Source organism: Hyperolius riggenbachi, chromosome 4, assembly GCF_040937935.1.
Source record: "Hyperolius riggenbachi isolate aHypRig1 chromosome 4, aHypRig1.pri, whole genome shotgun sequence".
Classification (NCBI taxonomy): domain Eukaryota; kingdom Metazoa; phylum Chordata; class Amphibia; order Anura; family Hyperoliidae; genus Hyperolius; species Hyperolius riggenbachi.
This window is the reverse complement of record NC_090649.1, coordinates 208448301-208461905: the sequence shown is the minus strand read 5'-3', so window position 1 is coordinate 208461905 and position 13605 is coordinate 208448301.

The following is a 13605-nucleotide window of genomic DNA, read 5'->3' as shown; positions in this document are numbered from 1 at the left end:
GATACAGGCAGGGATCGCACTTGAGTCTGCAGAAAACTGTTGCATTTTTTTACAAACATTTTTTTTGCAGTCTCGGCACACTTAGCTGACAGTTGCGGACTGTCGGCAATAGGGAATTACACAGAGGCAATATTTTTTCCCTGCAGCAGTAAAAAGTTCATTGCACTATTGTGTCTGCAAATCTCAATATAAAATCATTACATGCATTTTTGCATTGTAGATAAACACATGCGAATCCCCAAGTCTGACCCTGCCACAACCTGCACTGTGACCTCTTCTTCTAGGGGTCAGGGCTATGGACGGAAGCTGGCAATACGAACACCTGGTAAATATAAATATCTTTATTTAAATTTACAATTGCTCCCCCCCCCCCCTCCCAAATCGCTGCAAAATCGGTTTTCAAAGCAATTTTGCAGTGCTTCTATATACAGCATTGAGCACTCAAAATGCTGCATGTCCTGCGATTGCGATAACCTATAATCGCAATCGCACTAGTGGGTTCCCCATCAGCCACTTTCATTGGCAAAGTGTTTTTGGGAATTGTCGCCGATCCCAAAACACTGCCAAAAATACCCTTGTGGATCCCAGCCTTCACACAGACAAATATATTTTTCATGAGTTTTATGAAAAAATAGTCCCTAGATTGCACAGATTTCTACAGATACTGCCCTATTTCCCCCTTCCGTCCAAACATTTCCAAATTTCCATAATTAGCTAACTACTAAGATGGTCAATAACATAGAAATGTTTCAGAGCCATTCATTTTATGCAAATTGTGGCATATATTTGCACAATTTACATCAACTCACAATTATTTCTATCTTATTGTCCATCTACTAAAGTCTTGCACACATTCTAGATGGTTCTTGGCCATGGTGGGTGGTTAAACCCCCTTTATGCAATGACGAGGAATGAGCGGAGGCTGAGTGCATGCTAAGGGCATTGTTCTGCACCATCAGCCCTCCGCCAGGCACGTGCAGAGGGGGGTGCTCTGGGTGCCCAGGCACCCCCCCCCCTTTTTAAAATCTTCAAAAAAGGCCCCTCTCGCCGTGCAAAATAAGCTCCGCCCCTGACCGTGATAAGCCCCGCCCACCCGAGGGAAGCTCCACCTGGGACACTTTCAAGTGAAGAGGCCCAGACAGGAATCCTAGTGTGGCATACTGACCTCTCCCTTCACCTAGGACCCATACTGACTTCTACCTCCCCCAGCACCCATAGTTACCTCTCCCTCCACCTAGTACCCACAGTGACCACTCCCTTCCCTAGCACCCACAGTGACCTCTCCATCCACATAGCACCCACAGTGACTTCTTCCTCCACCTAGGACCCATACTGACCTCTCCCTCCCCAGTACCCACAGTGACAAATCCCTCCACCTAGTACCTACAGTGACCCCTCCCTCCACCTAGCACCCACAGTGACCTCTCCCTTACCCAGCACCCACAGTGACCTTTCCCTCCATCTAGCACCCACAGTGACCTCTCCCTCCACCTAGCACCCACAGTGACCTCTCCCTCCCCCAGCACCCACAGTGACCTCTCCCTCCACCTAGCACCCACAGTGACCTCCCCCTCCCCAACTCTAGCTGTGATCCTGCCTACCTCAGCACCCACACTCACCTATCCCTCCCCCAGCACCCACAGTGATCTTTCCCTCCCCAGTGGCTACCATCCTGTCCCCTGCAGCACCCACAGGGACCTCCCATCCCAAAAGCAGCACCTACAGTGACCTCTCCCATTGCCAGCGCCCACAGTGGCCTCTCCCAACACCCAGCATCCACTCCCTCCTCCAGTAACCACACTGACTTCTCTCAGCACCCACAGTGACCTTCCTTTCCTCCAGCACCCATACTGAGCTCTTCCTTCCACAGCACCCACAGTGACCTACCCTTCCCCCAGCATCCACACTGACCTCTACCTCCCTTAGCAGCAACTATGCCATTCATAACAGCACCCATAGTGACCTCCGCTTCCTCCAGCACCCATAATGACCTATACCTCCCCCAAGACCCAGAGTGACCTCCCCCAAAGGACCCACAGTGACCTCACTTTCCTCCAGCACCCATACTGACCTCTACCTTCCACAGCACCCACAGTTACTTCTCTCCCCCCCCCCCCAGCACCCACAGTGACCTACCCTTCCCCCAGCACCCACACTGACCTCTACCTTCCACAGCAACCACACTGACCTCTACCTCCCCTAGCAGCAACTATGCCATTCATAGCAGTACCCACAGTGATCTCCCACCCCCTGCTCCCACAACAATCCCACCAATATTCAGCACCCACATTACACTGAACCAGTAACCCCCACTATAGCAAACACCCAGTGCTTGCATCAAGCACCTTGCACCCAATACTCACTTGCGGCCTCAATATGGCACTTAGTACTTGCATCAAACAGCCACATGACACCCAGTACCTGCACCATTCACCCTATAGCTGCCACCCAGTACTCACACCCACATGACACAGTACTTGCACCCAGCCCCAACATGGCACTCACTACTTACACCTGCACACACAGCCTCCCCATGGCACCCACTATCTGCACTCACATAACCAGTACTAGCACCCGAAAGACCTGCACTCGGAACCCACATAACACACAATGCCCACCCATAGCTAGCACCCAGTGCAGGCATGGCACCAAGTATTCACACCTATGTGATACCCAGTACCTGCACCCAACACCCACATGCTTCATCTGCAGTAGTTCCAGTTGCACTAAGCCTCCACTTGGTGCCCAGTACAAACACCAAGCACTCACATATGAGATCCAGTACTTGCACCCAGAACTCACAAGGGACTGAGTACCTGCAATCAACACCTACATGATGGTTGATACACACCCATACTGCCAAAATCTATATGACACCCTGTGCCAGCAACCAACAGCCACATGGCACCCAGCATCTGCCTTTAGCACCCACATGACAACAAATACCCCACTAGCCAGCACCCATCACCCATATGTCACCATGTACTCACTCCCAGTACCCACTTGGCACTCAGTATTTGCACCTAAGACCCACATACCCCCATAATCAACACCCACATGGCACAGTACTCGCAACGTCACCAAGTTCCAAAGCCATTTTATGCACCTAGTACCCGTCCATGGCCAGCACCCAAATAGTGCCCAGCACCCATCCTTGGTCCAAAACCATATGAGACTCAGTAATCTCCCATGGCACACATCCAGACTTCTTTATGCTTTCTGGAGAGGGGGTATTATATACACATTACCCGGCTACTTTTTCATGCCACCCAGCTGGGGAAAAAATCTGGGGAGAACACTGCACAATTTATCACAATTTATTGATTTCAAATTTGAGCACCACCCCCTTGAGGATCCTCTGCACGGCCCTGCCTCTTCCTGCAGCACCCACACTGACCTCTACTTTTCCCATCAGCCACCCCTTCCCCTCATAGCTGGCACCCAGTACTCACACTCACATGACACCAAGTATCTACACCCAGGCCTAACATTGCACCCAGTACTCACACTTGCACACAGCTTCTACATGGCCCCCACTAACTGCACCAAGCACCCACTTAACCCGTACCCACACCCAAATTACCTGCATTCAAAACCCATGTGATGCCCAAAGCCCACCCATAGCCAGCACCTAGCATGGTGCCAAGTATTCGCACCCATGTCACATCCAGTACATGCAATCAGCACCCACATGACATCCAGTACATGCACCCAGATTTTACATGGCACTAAGTACTTAAAATCAACACCCGCATGACACTCGATACCCAACCATAGCCAGAGCCCACATGAAACTCAGCACTTACACCCAGAACTCACATGGCACTAAGTACTTGCAATCAACACCCGCATGACACTCGATACCCAACCATAGCCAGAACCCACATGAAACTCAGCACTTACACCCAGAACCTACATGGCATCCAGCATCTGCATTCAGCACCCACATGACAGCCAGTACCCCCCCCCCAGCCAGAAACGAGGAGGGGGGGGACATGCGAGGGAAGGCGTGTTACCAGGCCCCTTTTTTAAATTTAAGCACCCCCCACTTAAGGACCCTCTGCACGGCGCTGCCCTCCGCCCCACTCTATAGAAACAGACCATGTCACTAGCCTAACCTGTGTACATACTTTAACTGCCTGCTTGTTCATCTCCAGTAGGGATCGTCAGTGAGATGCAAATAATTCTCAGCTGATGTAGAATTATTGTGCATCATCTTTAGAAGTATCTTCCTTCTGGGACAACAGCCATGCAGACCAATTTGATGCAGTATGCAGTTTGTAGACTGCGCATTGACAGGCTTACCCCCTACCCCTTCAACCTCTGCAGCAATGCTGCCAGGACTCAAACGTTTATTTCCAAAAGACAACCTCTGGACGTGATGCAGAGCATGTGCACTAAACTTCTTTGGTCGAGTCCCGTTCTGAGTTGATTCTGACTTGTTAGACCGCTGTATGGTCTTGGCCACCATGCTGCAGCTCAGTTTCAGGGTGTTGACAATCTTCTCATAACCTAGGCCATCTTTATGAAGAGCAACAATTCGTTTCTTAAGATCTTCAGAGAGTTCTCTGCCATAAAGTGCAGTGTTGAACTTCCAATTAAACACACCTGCTCCTCATTCACACCTAAGACCTTGTAAAACAACTAACATGAACTCTGGGAAGATAACCATCTACAGTAATTGGGCAGAATTTTGACATTCTTTACTTAGATATGTACTCACTTTTGATGCTAGCGATTTAGACATGAATGACTGTGTGTTTTGTTATTTTGATGGGACAGAACATTTACAATGTTATACAAGCTATACAAGCTGACTACATTGTACCAAAGTGTCATATCTTCAGTGTTGTCCCATGAACAGATAAAATAAAATATTTACAAAGGTGAGAGGTGTATTCCCTTTTCTGGGATGCTGTATACATTTTGACCCATGAGGAATATGTCTCCCCAAAATAGGGTCTTTCTTCAATATTCCCCAATGCTACCTACAGATTTGCTCCACCTGTCTGTAGTGTCTTTTATAGCCTGTCTGTCATGAAATGGAACTGTTTACTGTGCCTAGATAAAATTACCACATTTTCTCTCTCATGCCCCTTTTCAGCAAATCTTTCAGCCAACATTTTTAACTGTACCTGGTAATCATCAATATGAGTACAGGTCCTTCTTAAACATGAACATGACTGCACCTAGCCTAGTGCATCGACATTGCTTGTATTTCTGTGTGGATTTTTTTTTACCTGGAAATAAAGGGTATTTCTTTATGCTATTGGAGGCTTCTGTTTATCTTTTGGAGGTGTGACGGCAGTTACCAGGAGACATGGAAGAGGCGCAGCTAGAACTTATATGGAATTTGAGGTGATAAGAAACTTGTAGCGTGTGAGCTTCTTATCACCTGACATTTTCTTCAAAATCAATTGCCAGCTTTACTTGAGTGATGTCAGAGTGGAAAGAGCATAACTCAGGCGAATAGTAGCTATTTGTCATACAGGAGTGATGCTCCTGTATGCCAAGTGATAGGGAGTGAAATATCTGTGCTGTCCTTCAGCACCACTGCACTGCTGATCCCCAGGGAGATTTGTGCGAGAGAAGGGCAGCAGCGATGGTCACAGCAGGTCCAGCGAGGCAGTGCAAAGTGACGGTGCCAGGAGAGCTTGGCATGCAGTGGCGTGCCTTGGATGAGCCCTGGGGAGCCTGGGGCTGAAGTGATGCAGTCAAAGAAGATTCTTCAATCAAGATATATATAGATGAAAAATGAAGCAAGAAGTAAAAGAAGGAAAAAGAAGTGACAGAGGAAAAACAGAAGAATACTGAAGAACAATTTTTTTAACCTAATAACGTTTATTATTCTATTTTTTAACATTAAATAGGTATAGGGTCAAAAGTGACTCTCTATACCTATTTACCTAGAAGGAGCCGGTCATCTGGGTGTCCCCTTATTAACCACTTAACATCCTACCTAAAGTATATTCACGTCATTGCAAGTGGCTCCTGAAAGCCACACGACGTTAATATAAGTTGCCCTCTTTAAATGAGCACAGCGCGCCTGGGCTCATCAACCCCTCCCTTTAACTACACTATTGAGGGATCCCCTCCCAGGTGTCCAATCCCCCCCCCTTCCATGCTGCAATCGGGCAGCATGGAGGATTATGTAGTAAGTAGAACTCTCACCTAATCTTGTTACTGCGGCGGCGATCGGGCTCCCCTCTATTTAGTACCACTGACAGCCATTAAGCCGGGACCCGATCCATTCGGCATAATGAGGCTGACAGTGGTACTGAATGGATGGGAGCCCGATCGACCGCCGCAGGAACAAGAATAGGTGAGAGAGTTCTCTTTACAATGCTTCCCTGTACATCTCTGCAGTGAAAGGGGGGGGGAGGGGGAGCAAGACCACCTAGCGATCTACTGGGGGGGGGGGGGGCGGGGAGCAGCAGCACACACACTGGCTATCCATGATGGGGAGGGAGATAACGGGGCACAGACCTGGCTATCCATGGGGGCTGGGGGGCTAAGGAGCCACATCTAGCCAACTTTGGGGGGATAAAGAGGCACATCTGGCTGGGAGGGGTACAAAGGCACATCTGGCTAGCTGGGGGGGTGGGGGAGTTACAGGAGCACATCTGACCAACTATGGGGGAGGGGGCAATATGTAGAAGCACATATGGCTAACTGGGGGCGGGGGGAAATAATACAGAGGGGGGGGGGGGAAGATTGGACAAAAATGAAAAAATGCAACTTTATTTCCAAATAATTTATTGTCGACATACATTGTACTAGGATCGTAATTTTGTAATGACCAGGACAAATGTGCAAATAAAATGTGTGTGTAATAAATATCACTAGGGCAGCTGCGGCGAACGGTGCCGCCGCCACAGCTGCCTCTGCCTCTCGGTCCAGTCACACTCCCGTACCTCGGGCGTCTAGCTCGCAGAGGACGGATCTTTCTGTTTTTCGTCATGTCGGCCTAGCGTGTGCGTGCACTCAGTGGGGCGACCTCTATGCCGCGAGGAGGCGCGTCACCTGACCCACGGGTCGCGTGTCGTCATAGGACGCGACCGCCGCTCGGGATTGGCTGGGCTCAGACCTTAGACTAGTATCCGGTGTGCTTTGATCTGGGAGGAAACGAGGGATTTCACACAAGACTAGGATTATTATTATTACTGTATATTTGATACTCTGTGTATGACTCTGGCTATCTCTGACTCTGGTCTTGCTTATTGATTCTGTACCTCTGCCCATCTGATCTAGTTGCTGAAACACTGCCTGAATACTTACTACTCTCTTGCTTACTGATTCGGTACTGTATCTGTCTCTCAGTTGCCGAACCCAGCCTGTCTGACCTCTCTACTCACCAGTGGGCCCTTGCCACTGGTGAGGTGTTCCAACAGTTCCCACTAGCTCCTCTGGTGAGGTTCTGCCAAACTAGTCAGTTACTGTGTTCTAACAGTACCCACCAGCTCCTCTGGTGAGGTTCTGCCAAACTAGTCAGTAACTGTGTTCTAATAGTACTCACCAGCTCCTCTGGTGAGGTTCTGCCAAACTAGTCAGTTAATGTGTTCTAACAGTGCCCACCAGCTCCTCTGGTGAAGTTCTGCCTAACTAGTCAAGTAACTGTGTTCTATAGTACCCACCAGCTCCTCTGGTGAGGTTCTATCTATCCGATACTGTGTTCTAATAGTGCCCACCAGCTCCTCTGGTGAGGCCTAATTATTGTACTCTTTTACTGTTGCACCAAGCACTATACACTATTGCATTATCCTGTTAGCTATACTTGCATTATTGGTGATTCTGCAGATCACCATATAATTAGGTATAGTGTCTGTATTATTGGTGATTCTGCAGATCACACATAATCAGACATCTGTGTTGCTACACCGATCTTTACAGTGTGGGTTTAATTTACAGTAGCACCTTTTATTTTTAAAATATAATGGCTGAAAACAGAGAAATTGTCTTTTTTTTTCATTTTTTACTGCTTATTACCTTTAAATTACATACAAAATAATATATTTCTTAGAAAAAAGTACCACCCAAAGAAAGCATAATTGGTGGCGAAAAAAACAAGGTATAGCTCATTTATGTGTGATATGTAGTGATAAAGTTATTGCCTAATGAATGGGGGGAGTGTGAAATGTAGAAAATTGCTCTGGTTTTTAAGGGGGAAAACCCCAGGGTAGGAAAGTGGTTAAAGGGAGCTCCTAGATTCCAATATAAGTCCCCTGGCACCTATCCACCCCACCTCCTCTAGGGCTCAAAAGGTGGGAAAGAGACCTTTGTTCATGATATGGACAAGGGATCTATAGAAGAGGGCGAGGTTTTGTCTCCACTCTCTTAGAGAACCCCACCCCATATCATGTACTATGTGGGCTGGTATGGTTAGTATGGCAGAGCACAAAAACACAGTTTCACTCAAGTCCTGTATAGAAGAAACAATGTTAAACAATTTCTTTGTAGAACACGCCTTTTCTGTTTTTTTAGAGTTCAGACCATGAACCTACCCATCACACTGTGTTTAAAGAATTCAGTCAGGCAGTTGAGGAGACCTGACAATGTACCCAGGGTAGTCAGGCAAATGACTAGGGAGATAGTTTGGAAAATATAAAGAAAAACTCTCCCCAGCTAGGAACTTCTGAAGGACGGAAACAAATGAAATGTATACATTGTAAATGTTAATCTTTTTTATTAATTAATCCAATAAAACAGTATTCTGCTTTACTTGATTATATGAATTTGGTTGTTGTTGTTGTTTTTTTCCAATTAGTAATAATTGGATCCCTTACATTTATCCAGACTTTTCACAACTAATTGGCATAATGTGATAATGAGTGCATTAGCACATTGTATCAAAGTGTTAGGCCAAGGGCCTAGTGCAGTCCCTGTACTCACACCTTGTTAGGACACCGATGTACTGTGCTAAAGCATACTCTCTGGGAGGGTACAAGACACTTCAATGTAGCACAGCTGATACCTCATGGTTGCAGTCTCTTAATCCCAATAGACTCATCCTCCTCAATAGATACAGAGTACATGAAACTGAGTTCTTGCTTTAAAGGATACCCGATGTGACATGAATAGATAGACATGGTTATGTATTGTACAGTGCCTGGCACAAATAACTATGCTGTGTTCCTTTTTTTTCTTTCTCTGCCTGAAATAGTTAAATATCAGGTATGTAAGTGGCTGACTCAGTCCTGACTCAGACAGGAAGTGACTACATTGTGACTCTCACTGATAAGAAATTCTAACTATAAAACACTTTACTAGCAGAAAATGGCTTCTGAGAGCAGGAAAGAGATAAAAAAAGGTAAACAGTTCATAGATTTTAGCTCTGGCATACTTCAATTAATGTGTCATTGAGGAAACACAATAAAACTGTTAAAACGTAAAAAGTAGATTTAAACATAAAATAAACCTGTGGAATATCTTACAAAGTCATTTTAGGAGAAGGAAGATAGATACAATTGTTTATTTCATTAGTTTATTTTCGCCTCGGGTGTCCTTCAAGTGACAAAATACAATTTTTGCTTGCAGATCAGGTTTAATATTTTGGTGTCATGAGATGCAAAAATAACCAGATAGAAATATTGAACATGTTTAAAAAAAATCTACATAACAGAAAACATCTATATATATAATAGACCAAGTGCCTCAACCTTCAAACAAGAAGAAGAAGTACTTTGCATGAGAAAATTTATGCGTGCTCAAACACCAAGTTTAAGGCCTCTTTTCCACGGACTGTTGAGCTGTGTGCTCAGCAAGCAGTTACCAGGCAGCAGTGAGCAGATACCAGGCAGCAACAACCATTACCAGGCAGCAGCAAGCAGTTACCAGGCAGCAGTGAGCAGATACCAGGCAGCAACAAGCAGTTACCAGGCAGCAGCAAGCAGTTACCAGGCAGCAGTGAGCAGATACCAGGCAGCAACAAGCAGTTATCAGGCAGCAGCAAGCAGTTACCAGGCAGCAGTGAGCAGATACCAGGCAGCAACAAGCAGTTACCAGGCAGCAGCGAGCAGTTACCAGGCAGCAGCAAGCAGTTACCAGGCAGCAGCAAGCAGTTACCAGGCAGCAGCAAGCAGTTACCAGGCAGCAGTGAGCAGTTACCAGGCAACAGTGAGCAGTTGTGAGAGTTTGAGAGCCATTTCACTGCCTATTCACAGTCCATGGAAAAGAGGCCTTACCCTAGCAAGTCTGACATTGCAAATCTGGCCTAATTGGCTATTCATGAGGCAATGCTCATGCAAATGCATGCACAAACCAATACCACAAAGCAGTCACCCTGCTACATGCTACATTAGCACTATCCGGCTTAGTGCACACCAGAGCGGTTCGGCAGCGTTTTGCGATCCACTTGCGGCTGCGGATACGCTTGGGTAATGTATTTCAATGGGCTGGTGCACACCAGAGCGGGAGGCGTTTTGCTGAAACGCATACTCCCGAGGTGAGGCATTTTTTGGATTGCGGAGGCGTTTCTGCCTCCAATGTAAAGTATAGGAAAAACGCAAACCGCTCTGAAAAACGGCAGTTCAGAGCGGTTTTGCAGGCGTTTTTGTTACAGAAGCTGTTCAGTAACAGCTTTACTGTAACAATATATGAAATCTACTACACCAAAAACGCTTTACAAAACCGCAAAATGCTAGGTGAAATGCTACAGAAAAATAAGAAAAAGCGTTTCAAAATCTGCTAGCATTTTGCGGATCTGCTAGCAGTTTTTGGTGTGCTCCAGGCCTCCAGGAGCGCCACGGGGAGGATTCCCAATGCCCCCTTTTTATACAACTGGGGGGACCACAGGACTCTCTCACTGCCTGGAAACCACAGCGGCACCCCGGAGGGGGAGGCTGGGTGGCGTGGACGACCCCCCCCCCCCCCCAAGTGTGGCCAGCGCCGGGGAGAGCCGTCTGCACCCACCTCCCAATATTAAAAACAGGCACTTACCTTAACGTCCATTGCGTTCTGCTACATGCGCATTAATTTGGGGGCACCACATGAGAAAGGAGAGAAGCATGGGTCACCCCGAGCTTTAGAGCTCAGGCAGGGGCGTAGCTAGAAATGACTGGGCCCCATAGCAAAAAAAAAATTATGCCCCCCCCCCCCCCACAACCTTCCAACCCCACGGACCTCAGACCTCCCACCCAAACATTTTGTGGAGAAATCTGATTTCCCCACAAAATGCACCCAGATTGGCAGCAGATTTCCCCACAATATGCACCTAGATTGTCGGCAGATTTCCCTACAATATGCACCCAGATTGTCGGCAGATTTCCCCACAAAATGCACCCAGTTTGGCGGCAGATTTCCCCACAAAATGCACCTAGATTGTCGGCAGATTTCCCCACAATATGCAACCAGATTGCTGGCAGATTTCCCTACAATATGCAACCAGATTGTCGGCAGATTTCCCCACAAAATGCAACCAGATTGCTGGCAGATTTCCCTACAATATCCAACCAGATTGTTGGCAGATTTCCCCAATATGCAACCAGATTGTTGGCAGATTTCCCCACAATATGCAACCAGATTGTTGCCAGATTTCCCCACAATATGCAACCAGATTGTTGCCAGATTTCCTCACAATATGCAACCAGATTGTTGCCAGATTTCCCCACAATATGCAACCAGATTGTTGGCAGATTTCCCCACAAATTGCAACCAGATTGTGGGCAGATTTCCCAATAAAATGTAACCAGATTGGTGGCAGATTTCCCCACAAATTGCAATGAGATTGGTGGCAGATTTCCCCACAAATTGCAACGAGATTGGTGGCAGATTTCCCCACAAATTGCAACGAGATTGGTGGCAGATTTCCCCACAAATTGCAACCAGATTGTCAGCAGATTTCCCCACAGGGTAGGCAGATAGGTAGACGGGCGGGCAGGGTAGGCAGATAGGTAGACGGATGGGAGGGAAGGCATATAGGTAGCCAGGTGGTCAGTTAGGTAGCCGGGTGGGAGGGTAGGCAGTTAGGTAGCCGGGTAGGCAGTTAGGTAGCCAGGTGGGCGGGTAGGTAGCCGGGTGGGTGGACAGTTAGGTAGCCGGGTGGGTGAGTGGACAGTTAGGTAGCCAGGTGGGCGGGTAGGTAGCCGGGTGGGTGGACAGTTAGGTAGCCGGGTGGACAGTTCGGTAGCCAGGTAGTCAAGTGGACAGTTAGGTAGCCAGGTAGCTGGGTGGCCAGGTGGGTGGACGGTTAGGTAGCCAGGTAGGTGGATGGACAGTTAGGTAGCCGGGTAGGTGGACAGTTAGGTAGCCAGGTATGTGGACAGTTAGGTAGCCAGGTAGCCGGGTGGGTGGGTGAACAGTTAGGTAGCCAGGTAGCCGGGTGGGTGGGTGGACAGTTAGGTAGCCAGGTAGCTGGGTGGGTGGGTGGACAGTTAGGTAGCCAGGTAGCCGGGTGGGTGGGTGGACAGTTAGGTAGCCAGGTGGGTGGACAGGTAGGTAGTCGGGTAGGTGGGTGGATAGTTAGGTAGCCAGGTAGCCGGGTGGGTGGATAGTTAGGTAGCCAGGTAGCCGGGTGGACAGTTAGGTAGCCAGGTATGTGGACAGTTTGGTAGCCGGGGCGGGTGGGTGGACAGTTAGGTAGCCGGGGCGGGTGGGTGAGTGGGCAGACGAGTGGCTTAGTGGGGTAGGGCCTCCCTCCCTCCCTGCCTTACCTCGGGGCCCCCCTCCTCCTATTATGAGCGGCGCGGGAGAGCGGCATATAGAGCAGGCTCCGGCGGGAGTTCCAGCAGGCTCAGACGCTAGAGGTCCAGCTGCCTCCGGGCTACGCCGTCTCCTCTCTCTGTATGCTGCTCGCATTCGAGCAGCATACAGAGGAGACGCCGTAGCCCGGAGGCAGCTGGACCTCTAGCGTCTGAGCCTGCTGGACCTCCCGCCGGAGCCTGCTCTATATGCCGCTCTCCCGCGCCGCTCATATTAGGAGGAGGGGGGCCCCGAGGTGAGACAGGGAGGGGGGGGCCCGGGCCGGAGCGCCGGCATTATTATAATAAAAAAAAAAGTCCTCTATTAGCTGAGGGCGGCGGGCCCCCTGTGACGTAGGGTTGCCGCGGGCCCTATAGCAACGCTATGGTTGCTATAGCGATTTCTACGCCGCTGAGCTCAGGGCTGGCTCACATACAGCACTCCAGAGGGGGGGGGGGGGAGGACAGGCGCACTCACTCCAGGGTTCACACCACCGGAGCAAGCCATCCACCACCTGCCTCCAAAGGATACAAACTGCACAAAATGCTTTCCATGAGAAAATTAATGCGCATGTAGCAGAACCCAATGGACGTTAAGGTAAGTGGCTGTTTTTAATATTAGGAGGTGGGTGCGGACGGCTCTCCCCAGCGCTGGCCACGTTGGGGGGGGGGGGCAACTGCGCCACCCAGCCTCCCACTCCGGGGTGCCGCTGTGGTTCCCAGGCAACGAGAGAGCACTTTGCAGTATTGGTTTTTTTGACCCTGCATAGTTTGGCATGCAAAAGCAAATGTATATTTGCATGAGCATTGCCTCATGAATAGCCAATTAGGCCGGATTTACAAAGCCAGACTTGCTAGGGTTAAACTTGGTGTTTGAGCACGCATACATTTTCTCATGGAAAGCATACTTCTTCTTGCTTCAAGGTTGAGG